This window comes from Thamnophis sirtalis, unplaced genomic scaffold (genome assembly GCF_051295495.1).
Source record: "Thamnophis sirtalis isolate CommonGarterSnake01/CBP01778 unplaced genomic scaffold, rThaSir2_p1.2 scaffold_10, whole genome shotgun sequence".
Classification (NCBI taxonomy): Eukaryota; Metazoa; Chordata; class Lepidosauria; order Squamata; family Natricidae; genus Thamnophis; species Thamnophis sirtalis.
This window is the reverse complement of record NW_028261390.1, coordinates 49,055,991-49,068,931: the sequence shown is the minus strand read 5'-3', so window position 1 is coordinate 49,068,931 and position 12,941 is coordinate 49,055,991.

Sequence of the window (12,941 nt, the reverse complement as noted above, 5' to 3'; positions counted from 1 at the left end):
CAAATGCCCCTGGCTGTCCCTTTAGATTTTTTTTTAGATTCTTTTTTATATACTGTATATACTTTGTTTTAATACATGTTATTTTACTGTATATTATCCAGAATGTTTTTAATTAACTATACCACACTTTCCTTATGCTGTTCTAGGACTATAATAAAGATTTGATTTGGTGGTGTTGGTGGACTTGGGCTTCAGCATTGATTCTATAATGGACTTATCACAGAAAATGAACTTAGATGGTATCATGTTAAATTTGGGACCCACGTTGATCTTTCAATAGTAATAATATGTATCAGATTAAAAAGGCAATTCACTTTAAATAAATGAAGGAAACAAAATAATTATAATAGAAATGGCTAAAACCATCCACAGAACCTGGAAGTTGGATACATTTAATAAATTATTATTTATTATAAAAAGTAAGATTGCCCAAACTTTTGATTACATTTGATTGAAAATAATGTACCATAATTAATGATCTGATTTTGACTTTTTTTATCGTGACAACTCAGATCAACACATGGAATTAAACAAAATTGATTGTCCAGATTATGGTTATGGAGATTCTCAGTCATCCTGGTCATGGTTATCCAAAAGGTGGTGGTTGTTTTTTTTACGCAACCAGACTTTCTGGTCTTTGAAGATGTTTTGCTTCTCATCCAAGAAGCTTCTTCAACTCTGAAGAAGCTTCTTGGATGAAAAGCAAAATGTCTTCAAAGATCAAAGATCAGAAAGTCCAATTGTATTTTTTTAAAAAAACAACTTTGGCTTCTCCAGATTATATTACCATGTTTCCCTGAAAATAAGATAGGGTGTTATTTTCTTTTGACTCCCGGAATAAGCACTTGGCCTTATTTTCGGGTAGGTCTTATTATTTTTGAGGTCACCTCATGGCTGCTGCTATGTTGCAATATTTTTGGTGGAAGCCTTATTTTCAGGGGGCGGCTCATTTTAGCGCATGTGTTCAAAAGCCCGATTGGGCTTATTTTCTGAGGAGGTCTTATTTTCAGGGAAACGGGGTATAATTCAGTTTATTAAACCTAGAAAATCTCAAAAATCTTCATATATAGTTATATTTTAAATTATTCATTTTTTATATTAAAAATAATATGGTATATGAATTGAATTTGTTGCATATAGTATCTTTTTTACTTCTTGGTACAAGACATTTTGACTATTTTAAAAATAAAAAAATTGATTCAATATGGCATCATGTAATCTGAAATCTTATATCTCAAAAACAACAAATTTCTAGCTGTTTGGCTAAACTAAGTCTGAGACCCATAATAAATGTAAAGTTTTGGAGAAATCCACTAGGTTGAGAACATTTGTGAGATTTGTAGTTAAAATGAGACTTATTTATCTTCTGTAATTTCTGGTCATGTCTTGTAACTGTGAACAGTCTTACAAATGTTAGTCATTTCTTATGATTACAGCATTTAATCACATTGAATTTCTCTTCTAAAATATAAAATAGACTATTAATATCAAGGTAGTGTTGCTTTTAAATAGCAGGAATACTTGTCACTTGCACACATAATATTTTTACTTTGTACTAAATGATTTAAACTTCCTTTGGGAAATAGTAGAGAAGTTTGTAATGTATTTTATTTTATTAGAGTACATTTTGATACTGACAACATGCAACTGTCTCATGTCTTTCATTTTAAAAGACAAAATCTAAGAAGGAACAAATTATAGTTTACCTAATTTATAATATGAAAATAATAAAATATATAATCAGAGAATAATAAAATAATGCAAATTAATTTCATGTGCATTAAAAAAAGAAATGAAATTTTAGGGTGCTTTTAAGCAATTAAACATTTGTTAATAATAAATAATTTAAATAAATAAATCTGTATGCTTCACAATATGAGTGGAAATTCTTAGTGCATACAATAATGACATCAATGATAAAACATGGGATGTGACCCAGCTGAAGATAAACACTCCTAGTCTCCTAATTGTTTGTCAATTAAAAGTTGAATGCTGTTATAAGAAAGTGTTGCCCCTTTAAAAAAAAGTTCCTTACTTTTGATAACGTTAAATACCTTAGCATTTAAAGAGCTAAGAATTTCTGTTGTGTTCAGAAAAGCATGCAAATATTATACCTGCATAAAAGATCTAGATAAAAATATGGCTATCAATGCTGAAATTAGGATTAGATACCTCATTCATTTGCTATTCTGTGATATGTCTTGTCTCTAAAAGCAGTATGGCATTCTTTTTACAAAACCATGCAGTACATTTCAACTGTCTTTCTGTACACTGGAAAATCAAATATTGGCAGATGAAAGGAAACATATATTCTGAATAAACTATACATGTGGATAAGCTTGATAAAAGCCAATGATAAGAAAATAAGACATTTAAGAAGAAAAATATGTGTATATGCATGGAACAGAGAAAAAGAGAAATCCAAAGCTGACTAAAAAGGAACCTAATGTACAAACTGCTAATGATATAATTAAATAATCATCCACAATTTTGAAAATAATCATTCAAAATGAATGTCAGGACATGTTGTATGACTATTTTTCATTGGGATTGGGTTTTCCCCCCAGACTCCCATTGTTCCTTTATTTGCATTTTAAATACTTTAATGGTTCACCATTCAGAGTTGTAAAATAATAATTAATTCTAGAAATCCAGTTACCCATAAAAATGTTTGTGATGGACATATAAAATTTAAAATGGTTTTTTTTCTAAGTTTCTAAGCATTTCTTTTTAATGTTATCTTTAAAATACAAACACACCAAATTGGTCATATTACAATGTATCATATTGCAAGTAGCAAGGTGCTACTAAGAAATTGAGTTTTGCTCGTCCAATTGGGTTATATTGTTATGCCAGGGGGAAGACAAAGTATAACAACTTTTAGATTAATCTAAATGTTATCCAGTCATCACAGGAAAAGAAGGGACATTATTAAATGCTCATTTCTTAAGATAGATCTACCCTATAGACTGATCATTTCCAGAACTAACAGAAAAAATTATCTGTGCCTCTTATTATGAAATTTATAATCAGAAAACAAAATATGTAATTTTAGAAATAGACATAATCTATAGTGCTAAATCATTTATGTACTGAAAAGTTACAGTGGTTCTTTTACTATCTAAATGGATGTACTAGTCAGTGACCATGAGGGACTAGCTGCCACAGTTTATGATTATTTCCTTCATATTTATGTAACTTTACAAAGTTTAGGGTAAGGTACCTTCATAGTGCTGAACATACCTAATTATTTTACATTGCTACCACTAAACCATCTTTTTTACATACGTAAATTAAATCAGTAAAGTATAAATGATGTTAGAATAATAATTTCCTGTTTAAATTTTATATATATAGGCCTTTTGAAAGTGGTAATAAAACAATCAAAGACACAGCACAGATATCGTATATTTTTGGAGTATGATTTTATTAATTGATAAAGATATTTATCACATGATATGTTATGATTAGAGAAAGAAAATATCAGGTTATCTGTTCATAAATACATGCCAAATATCTGATTGGTATAGGTGAGTAAATATTAGAGCTAAATAGCTAGCGCTCCTTTTCCATCAGGCCTTGCTGCTTGCTGATTGGGTACACAGACAGAACAAAGTGAGAAAAAGAAGATGGCCCTCCATTTTTATTTCATCATGAAACCTGTGGATTTCTGAAAATATGCTTGGAAGACCTAATGAACACTGAATCAGTCACAAATTTCCCAAATTTCCCAGGAAGTCATGGCTTTCAGCATTTCATAAGGTAACCCTTTTGAGTTACCTTGGTTCAATAATTGTTGCCCAACACTTTACAGTTGCACTCAACTGAAGGTTAGAAACAAATAAACATTAGAATTTTAGCAGTATATAGAAGATTCAGCTGAACCAGTTAAAGCAAGCTCTATATAAACGTGTGTGTGTGTGTGTGTGTTTTTGTGTGTGTGTGTCTGTGTGTTTGGCTTGTGCTGTCTGTGTAAAACTAACTGATACAAAAGTAACTCAATAAACACGATTTATTACAGATTAAAATGTTTCCCTATTTCAATCTGTAATAAATCGTGTTTTAGTAAAATGAAGACACTTTTTATCTTAAATAATGATATAAAAATAAGTACTTTGTTTAATTCAAATTAAAATATTAATCTCAAAAAACTTTAGCAGCATTTTTCAAAAACTTTCATGTCCTGAGGCTGATAATTGGATGTCTTAAAAAGAAGGCAGATATACAACTACATATTTAATGTAAAGCAATCAAACATTAAACAAAATTTGAATTGACTGAAGGTAATGCTTGGTGTGATATAACTCAGGCCACCCCACTTCACAGAAAGCTATAATCAACGCTTTTGGAGATTTTCCAGTCTAAGGAACATAACAACTATTAAATTATGCTCAGAAAATTATCCTTCCATAGTTTCTGCAGTTTCTACAGAAAACTGAAGCTTCAGAAAATATTTCAAACTCTTTAAGATAAAAGACAATAATTAACAAGAATAAAGCTAAACAAACTTTTAACTTTGCCAATCTTTGAAATCATCAATTGACCCAAAGCAGATACTGGAGCCATAGAAATTTTACTAAGAATTAATTCTTAGTAAATTAATTTTAGTAACTTAATTTTACTAGGAATTACTTAACAAAGAGAAAACAGTCCAACCTATCAAAAATAGCACCACAAAAAACAAATTAGGAAGTTAAAATAGGAAAGAAAATAGTAAGTGAGCACCTACCTACCCTAGATGAGTTCAAATCACCAGGACCAGATGGATTACACTGCAAAGTTCTGAAGGTACTGGCAGATGAGATCTCAGAACTATATCTTCACTGAACTATATCTTTCAAAGTTCTTAGAGCACCGGGAAACTGCCAGAGGACTGGAAAACAGCTAATGTAGTTCCCATCTTCAAAAAATGAAGAAGAAAAAAGATCCAGGAATCTACAGACCTATCAGCCTGACCTCAATCAGGGAAGATTCTGGAAAAGATAATCGAGGAACGAATCAGTGAACACCTAGAAGCAAACAAAATAATAATCAAAAGTCAACATGGGTTTGTCAAAAACAGCTCATGCCAGACTAATCTTATTGCATTCTTTAATAAAATGATAAAATTAGTGGACCAGAGGAATGCCGTTGATATAATTTACTTGGACTTCAGCAAGGAATTTGATAAAGTAGACCATAACCTATTATTAGATAAAGTAGAAAAATGTGAGTTAGGCAGCATCACCACCAGATGGATTCGTAACTGGATGACCAACAGCACTCAACGTGCAGTCCTCAATGGAACTGCATCTACATGGAGGGAAGTATGCAGTGGGGCACCCAAAGCTCTGTTTTAGGCCCAGAACTCTTCAAGTATTTTTTCAATGATTTGGATGAGGGGATAGATGGGGAACTCATCAAATTTGCAGACAACACCAAGTTAGCAGGAATAGCCAACACTCTGGAAGATAGGCTTAAGATACAGAAGGATCTTAGACTTGAACATTGGGTGCTATCTAACAAAATGAAATTCAGTGGTGAAAAAAGTAAGGTTCTACATTTAGGCCAGAAAAACAAAATGCACAGGTACCGTATATGTGGTACCTTGCTCAATAGTAGTAACTGTGAGAGGGATCTTGGAGTCCTAGTGGACAACCATTTAAACATGAGCCAGCTGTGTGCAGCAGCTGCCAAAAAAGCCAACACAGTTCTAGGATGCATAAACAGAAGGATAGAATCAAGATCAGGTGAAGAGTTAATTCCACTTTATAATGCCTTGGAAAGGCCACACTTGGAATACTGCATCCAGTTTTGGTCACCACAATGTTCAGGTCTCCCATGAATAATCTGCCACAATTTAGGCCTGTTTGTATTATTTGTATCCTAATCCTAATATTAGTGTCTGGTCTCCTGTCTTGGGGTCTACACGAGGCCAGCATGCATGAGTTTATTTTTCTCTCTGACATATTATTATGTTATGTTATGTTATGTTATGTTATGTTATGTTATGTTATGTTATGTTATGTTATGTTATGTTATGTTATGTTATAGCATAGCATAGCATAGCATAGCATAGCATAGCATAGCATAGCATAGCATAGCATAGTATAGTATAGTATAGTATGATATATTATATTATATTATATTATATTATAGTATAGTATAGTATAGTATAGTATAGTATAGTATAGTATAGTATAGTATAGTATAGTACAGTACAGTACAGTATAGTATAGTATAGTATAGTATATTTTGGTATAGTATAGTATATTTTAGTATAGTGTCCTATGGTATAGTATTATAGTATAGCACAGTATTATATTATGTTATGTTATGTTATGTTATGTTATATTATAGTATAGTATTGTATTGTATTGTATTATATTATATTAAATATTATATTATATTATATTATATTAAATATTATATTATATTATATTATATTATATTATATTATATTATATTATATTATATTATATTATATTATATTATATTATATTATATTATATTATATTATATTATATTATATTATATTATATTATATTATATTATATTATATTATATTATATTATATTATATTATATTAATTATATTATATTATATTATATTATATTATATTATATTATATTATATTATATTATATTATATTATATTATATTATATTATATTATATTATATTATATTATATTATATTATATTATATTATATTATATTATATTATATTATATTATATTATATTATATTATATTATATTATATTATTATATTATATTATATTATATTATATTAATTATAAAGTTGTTAAATAATCTGATTTTACTAGGAAATTTTAATAAATCCATAATATTTTATACTTTATTATCTTCACACCAAGCAGCAAAGTTTACATATGTCAACTTTTATATTTTAGTCAAGGCTATTTTGCAATCATTTCTTGCACTGTGGTATTCCCCCTCATATAATGGAAGAATTTCTGTAGAGATCATTTCTGGTACAGGTAGTCCTTAATTTACAACCAGCTGCTTAGTGATCATTTGAATTTATGACCTTCTGGAATTGGAAAATGACCCATATTCAAAGTTGATAGTTGAGCTCCATCTGCAGTCATGTGACCAAACTTTGGACACTCAGCAACACAGCCACATTTATAGCCATTTGCAGAATCTTGCAGTCATGTAACTGCATTTTATGATTACTTTGCCAAAATCCAGCATGCACTTCTAGGTTTTGGCAAAATTGTGCCCATAGTGAGTCATTGGTTCACTTAATGACCATGGCATTTGCTTAATAACCAGATTCATTTAATGACCCTGGTGATTCATTAACTGCTGTTAAAATGTTCATAAAAATGGGTTGGTCATGTGACAAATTTATTTTATACGACTATTAAACATCATTGTAATGGGCAAGTTTCATTACAGTCTTATGTTGCAGATAACCTTGCACAATAAAATATACCTTAATGAACTTTTTTCTCTACAGCATAGATCAGATTAATTATTTATTTTAGAAATATGTATCTTAAATCCCTTTTCACTATTTTTGTGTGAAAGAAAAGAATATAAAAAACTTGTAAATGTTACAAAGTTTATTCTAGAAAGAACAGCGTGAGATACCTTATGTACTCTATTTTATCAGAAGAAAAAAGGAAACTGACTATCAACATATTTGACTCATATAATATAAATCTGCAACCATTATTTATAAGAATAAAGTTAAACTACAATATTTATTATTTAGCTGTGTAAGTGTGAGACCATAGTAATTTTATTTCCATGGGTCGCTGGTCTTAAACAATTATCCTTTCACTCTTTTCAATATTTACTTTTTGTGAGATCTAAGCATGCCAAGTTGCCATTCAGGTTTAATTGGAAATTGTTCAGGTACAATTAGAATTCAAAGGACACCTTTTATCTTGATACTCTCGTATGTGTAAAAGTATACATTATTTTGTTTTTTGGAGAACACATGAATAATCAACTTCAAAAAACAAAATTTCACTCCAAAAAGGGGGAAAAAGGTAAAAAATTGCTTTATTAAAGCAATTGTAATTCTCATAGATATGTAAACTTGCATTCTCCTAAATACATCATTTCACCTTGGGCCAGTGGAATGAAGTCAAATATCCTTTCTTCTTTATTAGTCTCAATGATACTTAAAAAAAAAAAACATTGCATGTATTAAAAAAAACATTGCATGATTTAAGACTTTTGAATATGTAATTAATATGTACGCATATGTTGCGAAAATGATTAATGATACTTATTTTATTACCAGAAACTAAGCATGGGTTATATTCTTCATATAGTGTTCAGGATGACTCAAAACTTTCCAAAATAGAATTAAACATAACTTTTGAGACATGTTGGAACTGAAAGTCTTAAGATACATCAGGAAAACTTTAGGAAAGTAGGTGTAAGTCATATTTTATTTAAATAAAAGGTCACTTTTTCACTATAAGCTTGTAAATTTAAATCACAACAGCAGTAACCATAGTTAATATAAAATATATGCATACTAGGCATTATTAAAAGTAAACAGAAGAAATGAACTATCCTACCTTAATCAGTTTTGTCCTGTTCATATTTTAAGAGTTTTGTCATGTGTTTACCAATTAAGACAGAGCTGGTTAGCAAATGCAAATAAAGGCTATTTTCAATAGTAACCCAGGACTGTAGAACTGACCTCTTTTTCACGCTTCTAGTACAGAGTGGTATGAAAGCTTTGGAGACCTATCTTTTCCTAACCTTTAACAATAGCTCTAATGACTTATTCAGAAAAATTTTTCTATCTTTACATATATATTGCAGAATATAATTTTCTTTCAGTCATCAGTGTTGCTTTGAAAAATAAACTCAAGAACAAAAAAGCATACTTCATTTACGAAATAATAGAATCTGTTTAGCAATTATTTAATCAGGAATGATACTTTATAGGTTTAGGAATCTTGCTTAGATCAGACAAGGTGTATATAAAGTAAGTTTTTGAAAACTATTCAGCCAACAGTACAAGAAATCTTATTTTTCTTTCTATTTCAGGTAATATTATTTACAGGGGTACCAAGATTAGGAGTGTGTATATTTATTGAGATACTACATAAAAAATAATAAAAAATTCTGTGTATTTTCATCTGCAAATTGATGGCCCTTATAAGAAGAGTAAAAAGGTACAGTTCTTACTCTTGACATGTTAGATTTACATTTATAGTGAGTTTTAATTGGCTATGATTCATGCAAAATGCAGAGTACCACAGGAATGCCCACAACTGCAAACTAAGCTACTATATGTACAACAATTAGAAATTTCCTATTATATTTACATAATTCATTCATGGGATCACATTATTTGACTCTCACTATTTTTCTTTCCAAAATTCATGGGTAATTCTCCGTCGATGCAGTCCTAGTGGGTCTTTTCTATTTATAAATCCTACCTACAAAAATTACTTTTTTTATATTTGATAAAAGCTGAAGCTGTGTTATAAAAAAGTTATGTAAAAGTCCATTCAGAAAACTTATATGCATCTTTCAATGTTTGGGAACTCTGTATTAAGCATATTTTAATGTGGTGTGGCTGGGATAAGAAAACTAAAAGCCTTGTTAGAGGCAGGATTGATCACATAGTCCTCACCAGTTTGGGACCATTTAATTTGTTTTTCCCACACATATCATTAGGTTCCAAATATAAAAATCTACAGAACAGGCTGCTGTTTTTGCAGCTGTGAAGACATAAAAGATGAACATGGAATTTTAAATTGTCTGTTCAGTGAACTATTTGAAAAGAGGCTACATTTCCAAAAGTTTCCTGGTCTACTTCACTATGTTATGCGGATTCTTTTTAATTGACTTTAATTACCCATTCACATCAACAAGGACAAACAGACCTTGCATTTCAAATGAAACTCGGCAAGCATTACGAAAGCTGGCATAAAAGCTTCCAATGCTTTCACGTGGTGCAAGTACAGAAACAATAGCTCAAAGTTGTCAGTGCTGAATAGGTTTAGTGAATGTAGAACACATTATGTTTTATCTATCTAGCGCAAGAAACGATAGGATGTAAAGTGTCTTTCAAATGTATCAGGGGGGATAGAAATCCTGGAACTCTACAATCAGTTCACCGTGGGGAAGACTATTATATAAGCCTCAAAGGTACATTATTGCCAATAAACGAGTTAATTCCCTGCTAGGAAGAAAGGTTCTTGCAAAAAGGTCAGAAAGGCAGGAAAAATACTCTTTTGCATTATAAAAAATTATATAAATAAATTCTGTTGCTTTTTTCCGAAGCCCAACTGCTGAAACAATATAACCATTCCAGAGACTTAACGTGACAAAGAGAAGAAACAACTGTGTGTTTTGAGTTTAGTGTTGTTTGTTTTTACATTTTGTTTGCTAATCCTTAAAACCTTTATGCTTAGAAAAATATAAACATTATTCTAGACTTCCAAGGGAGATATGACAAAGTGAGGATGGCTCTGCAAAAGTAGACCTGATAACAGTTGCAAAGACCTATGTGAGAACTGTGTGTAGACTGCTTTGCTGGAAGCTTTCTGATAAGGAGAGGATAGGAGATTGCCTTTATGTGTTCCAGATGGTTGCTTCTTGCAGGAAGCCCACAGGATAGTAATCTCCCATGAGTCTGCGTGCCAAGAGACAAAGGGGAATAGCCATCTTGCCAAAAATCATGGTGGAATCTTCTAAAGGAATTAAATCAGTAAACATAGCTTTCTTTTGGAAATTGCCTATTAATCATTTTAAAGCTATTATAGATACAAGTTTGAAAACTTCACCAAGGAAGCTTATTTTCAACTTGGGGGGGGGACAATTATAAACATAGAATTTAAAGAATTTGAAATAAATAGCAAAATGCTAAATAAGATTTTGATCTTAGAAAGATATAAATGGACTAAGGCTTAAATAAATTTGGAATTCTAAAACTTTTTGATGTACATTTGTAAATTTATTATAAAAACATACAGCTTCTTGTTAGAAATGTCCACTTTGTTTTGGGTTTTAGAAGACATAATAGAAATTAGTAATTTTTAAATATTTAAAAAGGGGACATTAGAGGGGATTAATGGTTTTATGTAGAGGGGAAAATGAGAGTTTTGAAGAATTGAGTCAGAAACAATAGTCACAATATTGACAATGTCAGTAATTGTGTCTGTTTCCATGGATAGATTATGTGCAAAAATCATCATTGAAGATATGACAGATATTTAACAAATTTTATCTGACAAGATACAGATCGATCAAAATATCAAGAATCTGTTGAGCCCATTAGTCACCTGGGATGGGACGATATAATGGGGCTGGACTAGAAAATTGGAGGCTCATTAGGGAATGATCTGACCATAACAAGGGAGTAATCAATATCTGCTCCAAATCCAAATCACCCTGCCACTTCCCTGACAGAAAAATCAAGTGTATGACCACTATTATATGCTGGTCCTTGGATGTTTAGCCCATGGCTGTCATGGTAGCCACACACTCCTAAATTGCCTCAGTCCCCATGCTTAGAAACGGCAAATTGAAACCCTCCAAGACCATAAGGCTGGGGAACAGTTCCTTTAACTATTCCTTGTAGAACTTAATTTTCATTTCTCTTGTCAATTGGTAGACATCCTTTGAGCTTGCTTCAATTTTGCAATGTTTTTAAACAGCAATGCACAAAACTGGAGACAGGTTTCCAAGTAAAGTCTGACCAAGGAATATCCTTCAATCTATTTCCAGACAAAAATGTCAAGATTTGTATCTGGTTCTCCTGGAAATAATATTTCCCATGAGTAAAGAGAGATCAGATGCCATCATATTTCTTTTATTAATTATCTCACATCATCTTTTATAGGTATGAATGTAATTTGCATATTTTATGAATATTTTCAAAATTCATTACAACCAGGACTGAAAAACTTGAGATGTAATTACAGTAAATGTAGGTAGAGGAATCCACAATTGGCAAATACATCCATCTATCTGACTAAGCAAGAGAGTTTTGAAATGCCTGTGAATGAACCCTATGTATTCCATTAATAATTGTTCTTCATTGTTATCACTATTTTGTTCAGCAGTTTATAATAGGTAGATACATTTTTAAAAATATGTCTGATATATATTTTATTATTAATGAGAAAATACCAAATATTGAAAAAAGTCTTATACAGAAGAGGAATACCATATTTTTCAGAGTATAAGACGCACCGGAGTATAAGATGCACCAAGGTTTTGAAGAGGCATTTTTTTTTAAAAAAGTAGGTAGGTAGATAGAAGGATATAAAGGAGAAGAAAGAGAGAAAATAAAGTAGGTAGATAGGGAGAGAGAGAGTAGGCAGGTAGGTAGGTAAAGGGATAGAGAGAGAGAAATAGAGAAAGATAGAGAAATACAGTAGGTAGGTAGGGAAAGGGAGAGACAGTGTGTAGGTAGCAGGGGTGGGTTCCTGCCAGTTATAAACTCTTCCATAGAAGAGGTAACACAAATCTACAGTGCCATTTAGAACCGGTTCCAGCTCCCCCCCCCCCCGCCCATCCGCAATCATCAAGATGAACAGCAAGAGGAGGAATTCTGGACATTGAAGTCCACAAGTCTTAAAGCTGTCAAGTTTGAACACCCCTGGTGTTTTTTTTCTAAAGGGTTAGGGGTGCAAAGATCTTGTAACTTGACAGTTTTAAGACTTGCACACTTCAATGCCAGAGTTCCTGAGCCAACATGACTGGAGGAGGAATTCTGGGAGTTGAAGTCGACAGGTATTAAAGCTGTCAAGTTTGAACACCTCTGGGGTTTTTTCTAAAGGATTAGGGATGCAAGGGTCTTGTAACTTGACAGTTTTAAGACTTGCCTGCTTCAAATACCAGTTTTTGAGCCAACATTTTGGTTGCTAAGCAAGAGCGTTGTTAAGTGAGTTTCACCACATTTTACAAGTTGGTCACGCCCACCCAGTCACATGGCTGGCAAGCCACTCCCATC